Genomic DNA, 15774 nt, shown 5'->3' on the forward strand with positions numbered 1-15774 from the left:
ATGTAGACGTTGAAGAGGGTGGGGCTGAGCGATGAACCTTGTGGTACGCCGCAGATGACTTTGGTGGCCTCTGATCTGAACGGGGGGAGGCGGACTCTCTGGGTTCTTCCAGCGAGGAACGAGATGATCCAGTCCAGTGCCTTATCTTGTATCCCGATGTTGCTGAGGCGTTGAATTAAGGTTTGGTGACAGACCGCGTCGAACGCTGCGGAGAGGTCCAGGAGGATGAGGGCCACTGTTTCCCCATTGTCGAGTAGGGTTCGGATGTCATCTGTGGCTGCGATGAGGGCGGTCTCGGTGCTGTGGTTGGCTCGGAAACCGGACTGTGAAGGGTGGGAAAGACCTCATACATTAGATCAAACCCAACTACATCTTTTTCTGTCAAACAGTTGGGTAGCAAGATCACCTTCTTTCTGAATTAATGAACATTATCATTACAAGATTCCTGGGTTTTCAAGTTTCATCCTTGACACTTCTGATGGAGGGAAGAAACTGTTTAGGAGATTCTTTGGTACAGGGGATAAGATGGTCAAGCCGAATCTGCAGCATACTAATATTTAGTACAAAATTGGCGTCCTCACCTTCCTTTTCTGCAATTTATTCTGGGTCAAGAGACATTTGAATTCACTTCTCTGCCTTTAGCTGTCATCAGCCCCTTAGCGTTTCATATAACTCCTGAAACCAGTAGTGGCCAATTTCAGATCCTGGCATACTTTCATGATTGTATATCTAGACGATATGCTGATTATGTCTCAAAGCATATGTTGGGAAGGAAAATTCTGTTTGTGGTTTTGATGCCTCAAATGATAGGTGTTGTGATGAATAACAAGAAATATGTTTAACCCCATGGCAGACAATTCAACTGTTGTATTTTTTCCTATTAGAGTTAGTGAACTTGTCTTTATTTCTTCCACATTCAAACACTACAGACTGTAAAAAAGGAAATAAAAGGGGCTTTGAATGTATATCAAAGATCTCCAAGGAGGTGAGCCATGATTGCAAGGTTGTTATTTGATTTTATTCAGGCAATTGTCTGGTGCCACTTCATTCCAAGATAGAAGAGCACTTCAGAGGGTGGAAGCTCTTCATTTGAGAAAAGATCATCCTTACTCTGCATTAACTTTCCTTTCTCAAAAAGCGAGGGAAGCAATAGTGTGTAATGGAAGATGCATTTTAGGACATGTTCCAAATATCATGTTAAAGTTAGATGCCAGGAAATTAGACTGAGGAGCAAGGTGTAGAGATGTAGTGCTAGGAGGCAAATAGCCCCTCATAGAAAGTCAATAGTTTAAGAAATTGGATTATACATTGAGAGGTGTAGAAGCCCCACTCAGACAACAACCACAATCCTTGCCAGGATGAACCCAAAAATAACTAAATTAACCTGTGCTTAACCCTCTGATAGCTTGACACAAAAGTAGTCAAGCAAACTGTAAAATATTTGTGCAACACACAAACAGTAATAAAGGAGAAAGCCCAATCCAAGAAGAATCCCAAACCAATTTAGAAAAATAGAGGACATTTTAATAAATAAAATGAGACCAAAGCAACAAAAAAAAGAATCAGGAGAACCAGAGATTTCTGCTAAATATAGCGCCTAAAAGCACAAAGTGCCAGTCATGGTCATTTGGTAATGCTAGATTGGGGGGAAGATCATATGTTCGGGCTGATCCTGATGGAGCATAGGGCAGATACAGGGACCAGGATAGCCCTGCTGAAAAACTTACCATCTCAAAGTCTGATGCAAAGAGCTTTGTTGCAGTGGAGAAGGCCGTGAGGTGCAAGGAAAGCATTGTGGATGGATATTGCTATAGCACAAAAAGCAGGGCCGGGCATCATGGATGATTGCCGCTGTAGCTCAAACATCCTTTTGAGTGTTGATGATGGTCGCTGCTGGAGATTTGTGTTGGTGATCATTGCAAGCTGTTGATACTGTACTGTGAAGTGCAGATCTTGTGTTGCCAGTCATTGCTGCGGTTGCTGTAGAGTGAAGAGTCAGGGTCACGGAGCTTTGTGTTGTCAGGCCACAAGATCTTTGTGCAAGCAGGCCCACTTACAGTTGCCCAAAACGTAATGATTTCTTCTTTTGCTTCAAGGAGGAGTTCAACTGATGCCACACCAGGGGACCAGGACCTGAGGGGCACCTTTTGGGGATCAGGAATTCACATCAGCAGAAGCCATCAGGGCTCAGGCAGGTCCAGTACAGATCAAGTTGCAGGGCCAGGCATCAGATCAGCTGGGCAGAATCAGGGAGTCCTCTGGAGCTTATTCCATACCTGTAGGTGTAACAGTGTGTCAGTCAGCAGACCCTTTGAGTCATTTTAGCCTGGGTGGAAGGATGCAGGTCCAGTCTTCCTTCTGCAGAAGCAGAGTGATCCTTAATCAGCAAGGCAGAAGGGTGTCCTTCTTCTGTAGTGTTCGCAAGTCCAGATGCGTAATGAAGGGAGGGTGTAAGGGTGCCCTTTTTTTTGTCCCTGGTGTCTTCTTTGAAGTGGGAGAAGACTCTAGAAGTTCCCCTTTAAACAATTTCTTTTAACTTCCTGCCTCCATGTCCTGGCTACAGCCTAGCTACAAGCACAATGGACTAATGTGATGTTCTTTGTGTGAAGGCTGGAAAAACCCAATTGACTGTCAGTTGGGGCTGAGCCCACCTCCGCCCCTGCCTGAGATGGCCTCTCCAGGCATAGCTAATCCCTATATTGTTGGTCTGTCTGGGAGGAATATAAAAGGCCAACTGCCACTCACACCTAATCACGTGATCCAAGAACAGCCTGCAGGCATCCAATAGTTAGGGCAAGGCAATGGCAACTTTCTAAAAGTGTCACTTTCAATTGTGATTTAAAATCCGACTTTTCCATTAAAGAGGATTATAAATTACAATTTCTCACACACTAAATATAATCTTCCTACCTGCTCCCAGCACATATTAAATGTATTAAGGTAGCCTAATGTTATCCTATAGGATAGGTTGGCCTCACAGTAGTGAAAAATGAATGTATGGGTTTGTCACAACCAGGACATATAAAACGTAAAAGTACATGTTGAACTTTTTTATTACAAAGCACCCTGCCCTATTTAGGCTGCGTAGGGCCTACCTTAGGGGTGGCTTCAATGTAAAATAAGGAAGTCGAATCTGCAGTTAAAACTGCTACCAGGATGCAATGGCAGGCCTGAGACATGTTTTCAGGGACTACTTCAGTGGGTGGCATAATAGGTTCTGCAGATCCACTAGTAGTATGAATTTACCAGCCCTGGGTATATTGTGTACCACTTTATTAGGGACTTCTAAGCAAATTAAATATGCCAAACAGGTGTAAGTCAATTTTACCATGTTTTAGAGGTGAACACAGGCACTTTGGCACTGGTTAGCAGTGGTAAAGTGTACAGAGTCCTATGGCCAATAAAAAAAGAATTCAGCAAAATAGGAGGGGTGAAGGAAAAAAGTTTGGGGAAGAACACCCGAAGGCTGACAGGTCAAGCAAGGCATACCTGCAACAACTGGCTTAAATTAAGCTCTGTTTACACCTTAATCCACTATGAATCCGGGTACCTTTGTCTCTTTTCCCGCTCTATGAAGAAATAGATATAAGAAACTGGTTGATTTTCAAGTGATTTAGTGTTTATACTAGATCCATATTTTTGTTTTTCTGATATATGTTATGGAAAAAACGACGAATAAAAGGCCGCTCTAGTGAAGTTGTTTATCATGTGGAAAAACAATTCTCTAACCTATATTGGAAGTATAGTTCAGGAAATCAATTGCATAATTGTATTATACTGTGACACCTATGTAGCGCTTCATACTCATGATGAGGGTCTAAAGCTCTCCAATTTCCATCAATTATTTATCACAGTCGAGCTATCATTAAGATTTTCTCTTATTTGCTTTCTGTTCTAGAATGTACAGACGCACTGACTAAGATTTCTATGAAGAACAGACTGTTGGTTTTGTCGATTAAGGAATGTATTGAACAAAATAGTAAAAATTTTCAGATTTTTCACAGAGCGGCTACAGACACTATTTTCGTGCTCTGTTTAGTGAACATAATGTTGGGCAAAAATTTAAAGATTTGCATGTTTATAAGGCTACTAATGATACATGCTAAATCGAAATTGTTTGATTTGTTGTATTTTAAAGCAAAGGTACTGGACTGCACTATCAAGTCTTCTGAAGTACTTGTAAAGAATGTTTTTAACTCATAGGTGTTCATTTCTACTTCTAGTTTTCACTAGTTTCTTTTCACTATATTGTATTTTCTTCAGTTGCTGCTTTCATTTTCTTAGTGTTTTACGATTCTTTTTGAAATTCTGCTTTTCTTTTTTATGTATTCTATATTAATTGAGTTTTTCAAATTTCCATGGGAGATACACTGTAGTCCTACAAGGGGCAATTGAACCTCAATCTTAATTAGTACACAGCAATAAAGAAATAGATGCAGTCCAGATCTTGCGAAATGGAAAGCAAGATAAAGCAGAAATACCAACCGGCAACAGGACACACAGTCCGACACTGTGCAGTCTGCTCTAATCAGGAATTGTTGAAATTCCATAAAGATCCTTATCCAAGGGACTATCCAATAATGATGCTGGATAGCCAGTTAATAATCAATCAATCAATCATGGCATTTGTATAGCGCACTACTCACCCGGAAGGGTCTCAAGGCGCTGGGGGAGGGGGGCCGTCACTGCTCGAAGAGCCAGGTCTTGAGTTGCCTCTTGAAGGAAAGATGGTCCTGGGTTAGCCGGAGGTGGATGGGGAGGGAGTTCCATGTCTTGGCTGCCAGGTAGGAGAAGGATCTTCCACCGGCGGTGGCTCGACGGATGCGTGGAACAGCGGCGAGGGCGTAGTTGGTCGACCGTAGCTGGCCGGTGGGCATGTAGAAAGTCAGGCGGTCGTGGAGGTACTTGGGGCCCAGGTCGTGGAGGGCCTTGTGTGCGTGGGTGAGGAGTCTGAACATGATCCTCTTGCTGACGGGGAGCCAGTGCAGGTCTCTCAGGTGGCCGGAGATGTGGCTGTGTCGGGGGATGTCCAGGATGAGTCGGGCGGAGGCGTTCTGGATGCGTTGGAGTCTTTTTTGCAGTTTGGCTGTGGTGCCGGCATAGAGGGTGTTCCCGTAGTCCAGCCGGCTGGTGACGAGAGCCAGGGTGACCGTCTTCCTGGTTTCGGTGGGGATCCATCGGAAGATCTTTCGGAGCATGCGCAGGGTGTTGAAGCATGATGACGATACGGTGTTAACTTGTCTGGTCATCGAGAGGGAGGAGTCCAGGATGAAGCCCAGGTTACGTGCGTGATCATTGGCTTGGGAGCGGTGCCCAGTGCAGGGGGCCACCAGGAGTCGTCCCAGGTGGAGGGAGATGGTCCCAGGATGAGGACTTCCGTCTTATCTGAGTTCAGTTTGAGGCGGCTGTTCTTCATCCACTCGGCGACGTCTTTCATCCCTTCGTGTAGGCTGGTTCTGGCGGAGGCTGGGTCGTTGGTGAGGGAGAGGATGAGCTGGGTGTCGTCGGCGTAGGAGATGATGTTGAGGTTGTGTTGGCGTGCGATGGCTGCGAGGGGGCTCATGTATACGTTGAAGAGGGTGAGGCTGAGGTAGGATCCTTGTGGTATGCCGCAAATGAGTTCGATGGCCTCGGATCTGAACGGGGAGAGGCGGACTCTCTGGGTTCTTCCGGCGAGGAACGAGATGATCCACTCCAGAGCCTTCTCTTGGATACCGGTGTTGCTGAGGCGCTGCACTAGGGTCCAGGAGGATGAGGGCCGCTGTTTCTCCGTTGTCGAGTAGGGATCTGATGTCATCAGTGGCTGCGATGAGGGCGGTCTCGGTGCTGTGGTTGGCTCGGAAGCCAGACTGCGAGTGGTCGAGGGATCCGTTCGTCTCGAGGAAGGCGGCAAGCTGTCTGTTGAGGGTCTTCTCGATGACTTTGGCAGGAAAGGGGAGGAGCGAGATGGGGCGGAAGTTCTTGAGGTCGGTGGGGTCCACTGTCACATGGCATGTGGCCACAAGCATGGCATGTGGGTCGCTCAAGGGCAGGGATGGCCTTGGGCATGGGTGAGCTGAGCCCAGACCCGGGTGCTAATATTCAGAGGGACACAGCAGGGATCTGCCTGACTTAATGTCATGCAAACAGCAGCTCGCCCATCCCACTTGATCTCAATCGGTCCCATTAAAAACGTTGTAATCATCCCTTAATGTACCTCAGCATAATTGTTAGCACCCCATCAACACTGAGCCATCCTCCCATCTACCTCACACATCCTGCATCACACTACAATGACTCCCCACCTCCATAACAAACACAACATTTTCTTTCCACCAAGGGGACTGTCCCAGTCAATCCGATTTTCAACTGTGTGTGTATTTAAAAATCTAAATGAAATCAGAAGGAGATCTCACCATACTGGACTGCTAGCCTCTGTACCCAACTGTTTACTACAGAATACATGTATTTATGGGGGTGTAACATCCCAGACTCCCCCTTAAAGCTAAGCCCCTGTTCTCATCTAGAGCCCCACTGAGTGTTTCCCTACCTGCACTCAATAAAAGCCCCACTTCTCTATATTCATTGTGGGATAACAAAGCCGCTGCTGGTATGGACCAGTTCTAGTCATGTTGATAGGTTGAACAAGTAGAGTATTCAATGTAGGGCAACATCCCTCCCTGTCTGGTGCATTGTATTATTCCCAGATGCCCTTCAGGGGTCTGTCAGATGACTCTGGAATGTTTGTCCTTATGCCTTTTATATGCATTAATGGATGGGCGGAGTAGGATAATTACAGGGCCAGGTAATTGTTATACATAGAAGTGCATTGAGTAGGGGTCATTCCCAGTCGCAGAGTCATAGGGATGGTGTTGCAAAAGTCATCGGACAAAAGAGGTATTGCAGGTCTACAGTCCATTCATCGGCGTAACATATGGTTCTGTATCATGGCTCATGGGTATATGAATGATCAGTTGGGGGAAGCCTCCAGTGTGACACCTCCACCTACTTCCCTAGGGAGGGACAACAGGTTTCACGGGGCATGCTGATCCTGAAGTTCGAAGAGTTTAGCATAAGGTGTGATGAAGAGCATGTGTTCAGAACGTCTAGTGAAGTGGTCTCCTGTGAATGGGCCAGTTCACATAACATGATAGCTGTGCAGGGGAGGTAAAAGGGAGGTGTGGTTCACATGGGGGTAGGAAGGTGTGCCCTCATATGTGTACTGGACACGTCGAGCATAGAGACATTAGCAGTGTGAGCAGGAGTGAATTGTTTGAGAGACCCTAATTCTCATCATTGTGCAGGTCTGTGGTAAAGGGGCTGACAAGAGGGCCTCACACATTTTCAGTTAATCTCTGTGTTAATAATCAATATGTTTCCTTGATGCTATCTGCTGAAGCTCTAATTTTTTGTCTACCATATGGATAAAGTGGTTTGATGCCAATGCCTCGGGATACATAATTTTGCCGTCACTAGTATTGTGGCTAACCATCAGTGTCTATGAACTGACAATTCCTCTACATCAGTGGCTTTGTGCAGTAGGGACAAGTGTGCTGGGCGGAGTATAGTCCCTCTAAACTCTGACAGTCTCTTCAACAATAGTGATCAGTAGGGTTGTATTTTCAGGCAAGCACAGAACATTTGTGTCAAGCCTCAGTCACGCAGGTTGCCCCACCACCAGCTGGGGTGGGGTTTAAGGAAGGGTCCCGGTACCAATCGCATAATATCAAGGTCCAGGAGAAGAGAAGACTGGTCTTCCAGGGACTATTCCTTGCCCAGTTGGGATTGACAGAAGAGGCGGGAGGCATTCATTGCAGGCCAAGAAAACAACTCTGTGATAAGAGCACCCTATATGCTTAAATCCTGATGCCTATTCAAGTATACTTACGAAGCTATTGCATGATTGAAGATATATGAAGAGTGACCGGCAGTGGGTAAAGAAGACTCCTTAGACAATGGAGCCATCTGTAGGAGTCTGGCAGATCAAACTCTATGCAAAGATCATGAAATGACTTGAGTGAGTTGTCTTCATTATTTGAGGCACATGAGCCTCCATTGAATGGGCTGAAGGCCAAGGCATCCTTTGGTAGTGGAGCTTGCCAAGGGAACTACTTTGCATGTTCCCCAGTTTCTTCTGTAACCAAAGATTTACAATAATCAGCCGATCAAGGACATCACAAAGGAAGATTCAGGCTTAGATAAAATCAGTAACATGTCAACGGTGTAAATAAAATGCCTTAAACAAGGCTAATGGTCTGAATACTGTGAATATTACCCGAATGTTGTATTACAGCTGATGTAGGTTCTAATGCAAGGAGAACTAAAAGAGGAAACACCCTACCCATATCACTCTGGGCAGGAAACCACTGCAAGGTTTGGTCAAAGATGGGGCGTTATATAGCCTGAGGATGTTAGATATAAAATCCTTTTTCAAGACTAGCTCTCTTCAGAATCCCAAAGAGGTAGCCCAAATCCAGCCGGTCAAATGCTCTTCACAGCATTTAGTGAGATAGCTAGACATTCCGTGAGGTCGGCTTTAGTGCGCCACAGAATGCATGCCAGTATTCTGAGTTAAAATACATATGAGTAGCGTGGTATGATGTGCACTTGCAAGGAGTGTACGAGGGATGGGATCGCCCTGCATATCCGGGTATCAAGAAATGCTGACTAAATTTCCATGTGAGCATTTATCAGCGATATAGGGTGGTATCTGAAGCAGTCAAATGAGTCCTTTCCCTCTTTGAGTAAGAGGGATAAGGACCCATAGATGGAGTCAGTGAGCCAGTCTGTTCTGTCTCTTTGAATGCATCATACAGCAGTGGTGTTAGTAGATGGCTACCGGTCTCGTAGAATTCACGATGGAAGCAATACTACCTGAGAGATTTGCATGTAGGAAGAGAGGAAATAGCCTGGCCAATTTCCTCTTTAGCAATTTTGTCTTTACACAGGCCTTGCATCTGGTCATAAAATGGGGAGCTACAATGTTCGGGGAAATACCTTCTCAGTGGTCCAGTGTTGGTAGTTTACAGCTATTTAAGGCCTGTAATATGATGTGTGGGGTTGCAGCATCAATAGGGATGTTTGGGGTGTTACAGCTCCCTACAAAATGTATTCTGCAGTAACTAATTGGGTACAGGTGCTTTCCTTTGAGTATGCTGGGGTATCTGTTGGATTTCACCCTCGATTTGTACATTTCCACAGTCACAAAAACAAACACACACACACCGAACACACACACAAACTCTAAGGGGCATGCAAGTGTTTGTGGTCTCGCAGTCTTCAATCAGACGTTCTTGTGTGTTCAAACCAGTAGAGGAAACAACAGGCATAACATACTGATCATTTTTCACAACACAATTGTAGCAATGGTGCTGTGAAACTGGGAGAAATATTCAAAGTGAGTCTAGGGGTTTCCTCTCAGAGGGGACATTGATGTATCTGTATCTCGCTACACATTTTCAATAATCTGGCTCAGTCTGACTCTGTTTGAAGATCTGCACGTTATCCTAAGGGCCTTGTCCTGTGCATGACGGCTGTGTTGATGATGCATGTGTGGGTCCTTTATTTTCTCCAAATGACCCAGGACAGTGGCGATGGCGGTTTCAATATCCCATGGGGCATATTCATGTAGGAGTTGTATTGCCCTTGTGCCACACAACAGGGCGCAAGAGCGACCCAACTCTTAAGATTGAATTAGCAAGCCATGCATCCTACATGGCCTTCTGTGGCTTGATAACTCCAGAGTAATGCAAAGCAGCGCAACTCGCTGCTATGCATTAATTTCCCCAGGGAAGCTTTCCATGGGTGGAGCTTGGGTTTTCCCTCACATTCACCCATGGATTTTGGCGCATTGCCAGATTTACCAACAATGGTAGACCTTGGAATGCGTCAAAATGGATGCCTCCCCATTGGGGGGGGGGAGAGTCATAACGAGGACAAATATGTTTATTTCTCCTTGTGTTTTCCTCTTTCTTTTGCAGCACACATAGAAAGAAGAAAATGCCTCGGGTTGAATTGTGTTTGCGCAAAAAAGTTGTCCCTTCTTGCGCAAAAACAATTCTGCTTACATCGTAGGCAGCCTTACACCATGGTGAAAGGATGCCTGCATTGGCACTAGCCGACCAAAAGGGCACCAGCGCAAAAAAAGGCCAGGAATGCTTTGTATTATGTTAAATATGGTGCATTCCTTCCCTTTCCCTTTCATGCCGCGCAGCACAGCAAGGTGGCTTGCTGCACTGTACTACATTAAAGCTACATAAATATGCCCCTTACTGTCCATCCCAGCTAACAATGCCTCATAGTCATAATGTGCAGTAGTCTTGACATCTAGGGACTCTACCATGATCGCAGGCTCTAGTAAGCAGTATTAAATGTTACACTGCCCCATCTGGTGACACAGTCCGAGAAACATTTTCTTCCTAATGTCCATTTCATAAAGATCCATAAAGACATACATGGGATCATCTCCAAAAATGAATGGCCTACTCTCCTTCTTCACCATTTGAGTTATGAGACCAGCATGGTTGATGATGCAGGGGCGTTTTTTGTTTGTTGATTCTGTGTTCTAATCCTATTCCGGGAAGGAAACATACAGCCGTCTCAGGAAGAGGTTCTTTAGGAATCCTATCATATCTTCAACTTCTGCCTTTCCAGGAACTCCACAGAAGAATATATTGTCCTAACCAGTACATTCTTATAGGTCAATGACTTTGGCATTTAGTTAACAAATATCTCGTCCCCAATTAAGAGTGCAGCTAAGTCTGCTTTCCAGGCCATCTAGTCTCTTTTCCGCTGAGTCAAGTAATTTGCTGAAGAATACCAGATCCTTGCGTATAGAGTTGACTTCACTTTAGATGAAATATCATGAACCACCTCATCTGACAGAGACATGGTTGAACCTATGCCTGAGATATTCTTTTTAACTGTCTAGAGAATCAAATCAGGCAACTTCATGAAGTCTTGTTTTGGGCCCTCCAATTGCCAGCAAGCACTTCTGTGAATAGTATCTGAAATGCTCGGTGGCTAAAAGATATAAGGGTCATACAAAGAGACCTCAGGTGATGCAGCATGCAACTTTAAAATGGCATACTTAGCCTCCTTACCACATTGGTCTTTGGCAAGCGAGTGGTTGTTGTTTGAGATGCTTTAAGTGTGAACCTTTGAAAGTATAAAAATGTTGATGGATGTAAATGCATGAATTAATCTCAGCCACTGGTAATTACTCAGGGCCACATCCAAGTCCATCATTATTTTGCACACCATGCCACCATAGTTTGGACCCAACTATATGCAAATTAGCCTTGGCCTTGCATCAATGGGAACAGTCCAGCCTGAACTGCCAAGCCAAGACCTCCCTGAACCAGAACACAAGCTAACCAGGACCAGTTTTGCCCTTGTTATAGGCTCATCAGCTGTATATAGCTTGGTTCCAGTGACATAGCACGCACGGGACCCCCGTCTGGGAATACCCATCCCACTTAGGGCAACATTAGAAAGTATACAACAGCTGAGGGATGGAATGCATGAATTAATCTCAGCGGCTTGTAATTACTTGGGCCATATCCTACTCCATCGTTATTTTGCACACCATATCAGCTCAATTTGGACCCAGATATATACAAATCAGTCTTGAACCTGTTTTAATGGGAACAGTCCAGCCTGAACTGCCAATCCAGGCCCTCCTTGAACCATAACATAGGCAATCCAGGACCGGTGTTGCCCTTGTTATGGGCTCACCAGCTGGAAATATCTTGGTTTGAGTGACACCCTTTGTGCAAGGGACCCACATCTGGGTGTACCGGTCCCACTTATGGCAACAAATGAAAGTATACTTCAGCAGATCGTGATAGATGGAGTAGATTGGATGCAGAAGGGTGCAGGATGGGGGCTGCATTGTAGTTAGTGGATGCAAAGTACGTTGTAGTCCAATGCAAGACTGCCTCATTAGGACACAGAAATGTATCTCACCATCATATCAGATATCAGACTTCAGTGTCATTTGCTGGTATCCCAATAGCCCCTATTCGATATGGTATGAAGTATCAACTTGGGGGAATGAAAAGCCTGGTATGCCAAGGTCAAGAAGGTTCCTGTCGTAGCTCCCAGGTGTATGCATGTGTTGGGCCCTGAGTGTGTGGATATATATTCTGCAGTGGCCATACTATAGTGGCTACCATTGCATCAATGTCTCTTACCCTTCCGAATGTGTGGTGTATTCCAACTAGGCATTGGCCTAACCTTGAGCAGGATACATATCTAAAAATTATTGTGTTTCTCACCACTCACTGTGATTGGATGCCTTCACAGGAATGGAGGCCCATTGGATTCAACAGACCACCATTGTTGCATTGCTTTCTAATAAAGATAATTTTATTTATAAATGCAGCCCATTTTCCTTAAAGGAAGCGGTATTGTGTTTAAAAAAAATCTTTTTTTTAAAGATTAATATTTATTCCAAGTTTGTGAACCACTGACTCCCTCCTCTCACACAATTTTTTTTTTACACTTACAATGGGAAGGACTCCCAACGGAACCCATTCCCTTCTGCAAATGGGTTAGCAATCCTTTCAGGTGTCAGTAAATAAAAATCAGGGGCACAGTTAACAAATAAAAAGAGGGTTGAAGCACTCAGTGCACCCCAATGCTTCATGGTAAGTGCAGCGCATGATAACACTTATTTCATTAACAGTATTTAGTTTTTCACCCTTGATGGTGCAGCCACTGCTGTGTATCTCTAGACACGTGTTTCTGGATTGTTGTCCTTCTTCAGAAGAGAATAACACATTGTTTTGGGGGTGCTGGAAAGGCTGGCCATAGTCTTCTCAGCTTTCTGTACTGCTCACTGGGCGCAGGTGTATCAGCTAGCGCTTGTCAGCTCAAGGGAGCCTTTTCACGTCCCAGCAGTGCATGATAAGGCTTACTTCAGTAATAGTCTTTAGTTTTTCACCTTTTTAGTTAGCAAATATTCACGCAATACAATGCAGCAAGAAACCTTACTGGCCTGCTTGAAGGGGACAGAGTAAGAATACACCATATTTAACATTATACGGTGCATTCCTGCTCTGTGCCTTTGCTGGTACACAAGCAGCTGCCTAGTGCCAGTAGAGGCACCCATGCACCTTGGTGCAAGGGTGTATGCATGGTAGACAGGATTGTTTTTGTGCATGAAGGGGCACCTTCCTGCATGCAAACAATTCTCAGAGGCATTTTCTTCTTTGTACGTGTACTGCACACCTAAAAAAAATGAATAAAGATATTTCTTCTTGTTGCACCACGGGTGGTGAGCAGTACAATTTTGACTCATTCCCAGGATTATCCATGTTGGTAACTCTTGGACTTTGTCAAAATGAATGGATATATGCCTGGGAACATCCACACACCGCCCATGTCACGCCTCCCGGACGCAGAGTAATGCAAGGCATCGATTTGCCCTGTCTTTGCGCTACTCTAGCTTTATCAAGCCACCCAGGGCCACAAAAGGTAGCCTTGCATGACTTGATAAATCTCATTTTAGGTTTTGCATCACCCTTTGTCCCCTTGCACATGGTGATGCAAAACCTTTCTTCAATTTGGCCCTCAATGTTTTGCAACTGGATTTTGGTCGCAAAATACTGATAGATACTGATTATATATTTGAAAGGGACACCTTCAACACGCCCTGTCTGAATGCCAAAACAGTACCCACTCAGAATCCTATTTTAGGAGTCAAAAAATAGTTTCGGACTCCTAAAATTGGATTCGTAAATTAAAAAGACATTTTAATTTGTCACATTTACAACCATTAAAATGCTTAGTGCATCTGGTCCTTAATAGGGATCATGCCATGTAGAAAGCATTTTATTTTCACTAGAGGAAAGCACAATAATACCCAATCACCAATTTGAAATTCCATCATTTTACTGTCTTTATTGTAACACTGTTGCAGCTGATGTTGAGCTTTTCTCTCACTAGTTACCGTGTTTTAGCTTCATTGTCTCTCAGTTGGCTGACATGTTATAATATGGGATTTCCTTTATTTTGTTGCTTCTCCCATATCTCATTAGACATCTCTAAAAGGAAGTGGGGTATCCTACCATACAATCATTCAGTAGATAAAAACCTAGTGCTGGGCTGAGTTTGGCATCTGATTTTTATGTTATTTGAATTAGTAGCACCTGCAAATCACCACCAAAGGGTATCCTAGCTCAAATGTTTGGAGAAGGTTGAAGAAGATAGAGGAAATTAATACATCCACATTTTGAGTTTCTTTTTTAAATCGAATAAGGAGCTGGCAGAGTGAATGGGTAGGGAAAAAGTGTTCCAGGCATTAGGGGTAAGGTAGGAGAAAGAGTGTCCTCTCGCTCTAGTGCTTAGATGACAAAGGGTAAAGGCAAGAAAGAGAGAAGCAGACCGAAGTTGCTTGGTCAGAATATGAAATTGGATTCTGTTGCAGAGGAAAAGGGGGCCTAAGTTGTGGAGAGCCCTATATGTGTGACAGATGAGTTCAAAAGAATGCTTGTGGATTGTGAGCCAGGGGAGAGTGCTGAGGTGGCTGGATATGGTGGTGCAATGAGAAAGGTTCAGTACAAGCCAGGCAGCCACATTCCGAACCATCTGCAGCCTCTTCAAAACTGGAAGAGTATTACAATAATCTAATCTACAGGTTACGAGTGCTTGCACAGCAGCTTTCCTTGTGCCTATTGGGAGCCATTTGAAAGTTCTGCCAAACATCTTGAAGTTGCTGAAACAGGTGGCAGAGACTGATGTGGAATGGCGAGCCATCAAAACGTGGCTGTCGAAAATGATTCACAGTTTTCCGGCGGATTGTGCTGGCTTTTGGGGCAGGGTCGTTTGTATTGGCCACCAGACTTCAGACAAGAGGGTTGTGCTTTTCTGAAACAGGACTATCTCCCTTTTTGTCACCATTAATTTGTAAGAAGTTGAAGGTCATCCATTTGACAAGCAAGGACACACACTTTGAAGTTGGCATGGGCTTTGTTGGTGTCTTTCAATAGGTAGAGGATCAACTGCGAGTCCTCCACGTTGGATATTGCATTGAAGCAGAAGGATCCGATAATGACTGCAAGGGGGCCATGTATATATTATTTTAAGTGGCCCGAGAAAAGAGGCCTGTGGAATACATCACGTAATTACAACAAAATTAGAGTAAAAAAGCATAAGGAAGATGGATTGTGACCAGAAAGATAGAAAAGATTGAAACCACTGGAGTTTCCTCAGGCAGATGCCCAAATCATAGAGGCACTTAAGAGGAGTGGAACGGTGCACCATATTTAATGGGGTTGATAGATGCGAGAGAACCAGGGCTCCCTAGCAATGCTGTGAATGTCTTTTGTAGCAGCGATGAGGACAGTTTTGGTGCTGTGCTCAGACCAAAATCCAGACTTTGATTGATCAAGAAGATGATGAGTTTCTAAGTCATTTGTTAGTTGCAAATTACCCAGTTTGTTGAGTATGTTTGTTCGAAAGTGTAAAAGAGGAAAGGGCCTGAAATTAGTTAAGAACTTGGGACGAGCTAATGGTTTCTTTTGGAGGGGCAGAACCTGTGCTAGTTTTCAGTCTTGGTGGTGTGAGGCAGATGATAGCAAGTAAAGAAAGAGTGTGGTGATACAGGCGAATAAAGGTTCTTGGCTATTTGTGAAAATGTAGTGAGGGCAGGGATCAATATGCAGGCCAGATTTGTGTAATAAATACTCCAGAGCTTCAAGTGCAGTACAGTAGGTTTATTGTAGAGAGTAACAGCAAGACATCTTCAAAAGGAGCTGGCCAGGCACAAACTGACTCGACCTAGAATTCCAG

This window comes from Lissotriton helveticus, chromosome 8 (genome assembly GCF_964261635.1).
Source record: "Lissotriton helveticus chromosome 8, aLisHel1.1, whole genome shotgun sequence".
Classification (NCBI taxonomy): domain Eukaryota; kingdom Metazoa; phylum Chordata; class Amphibia; order Caudata; family Salamandridae; genus Lissotriton; species Lissotriton helveticus.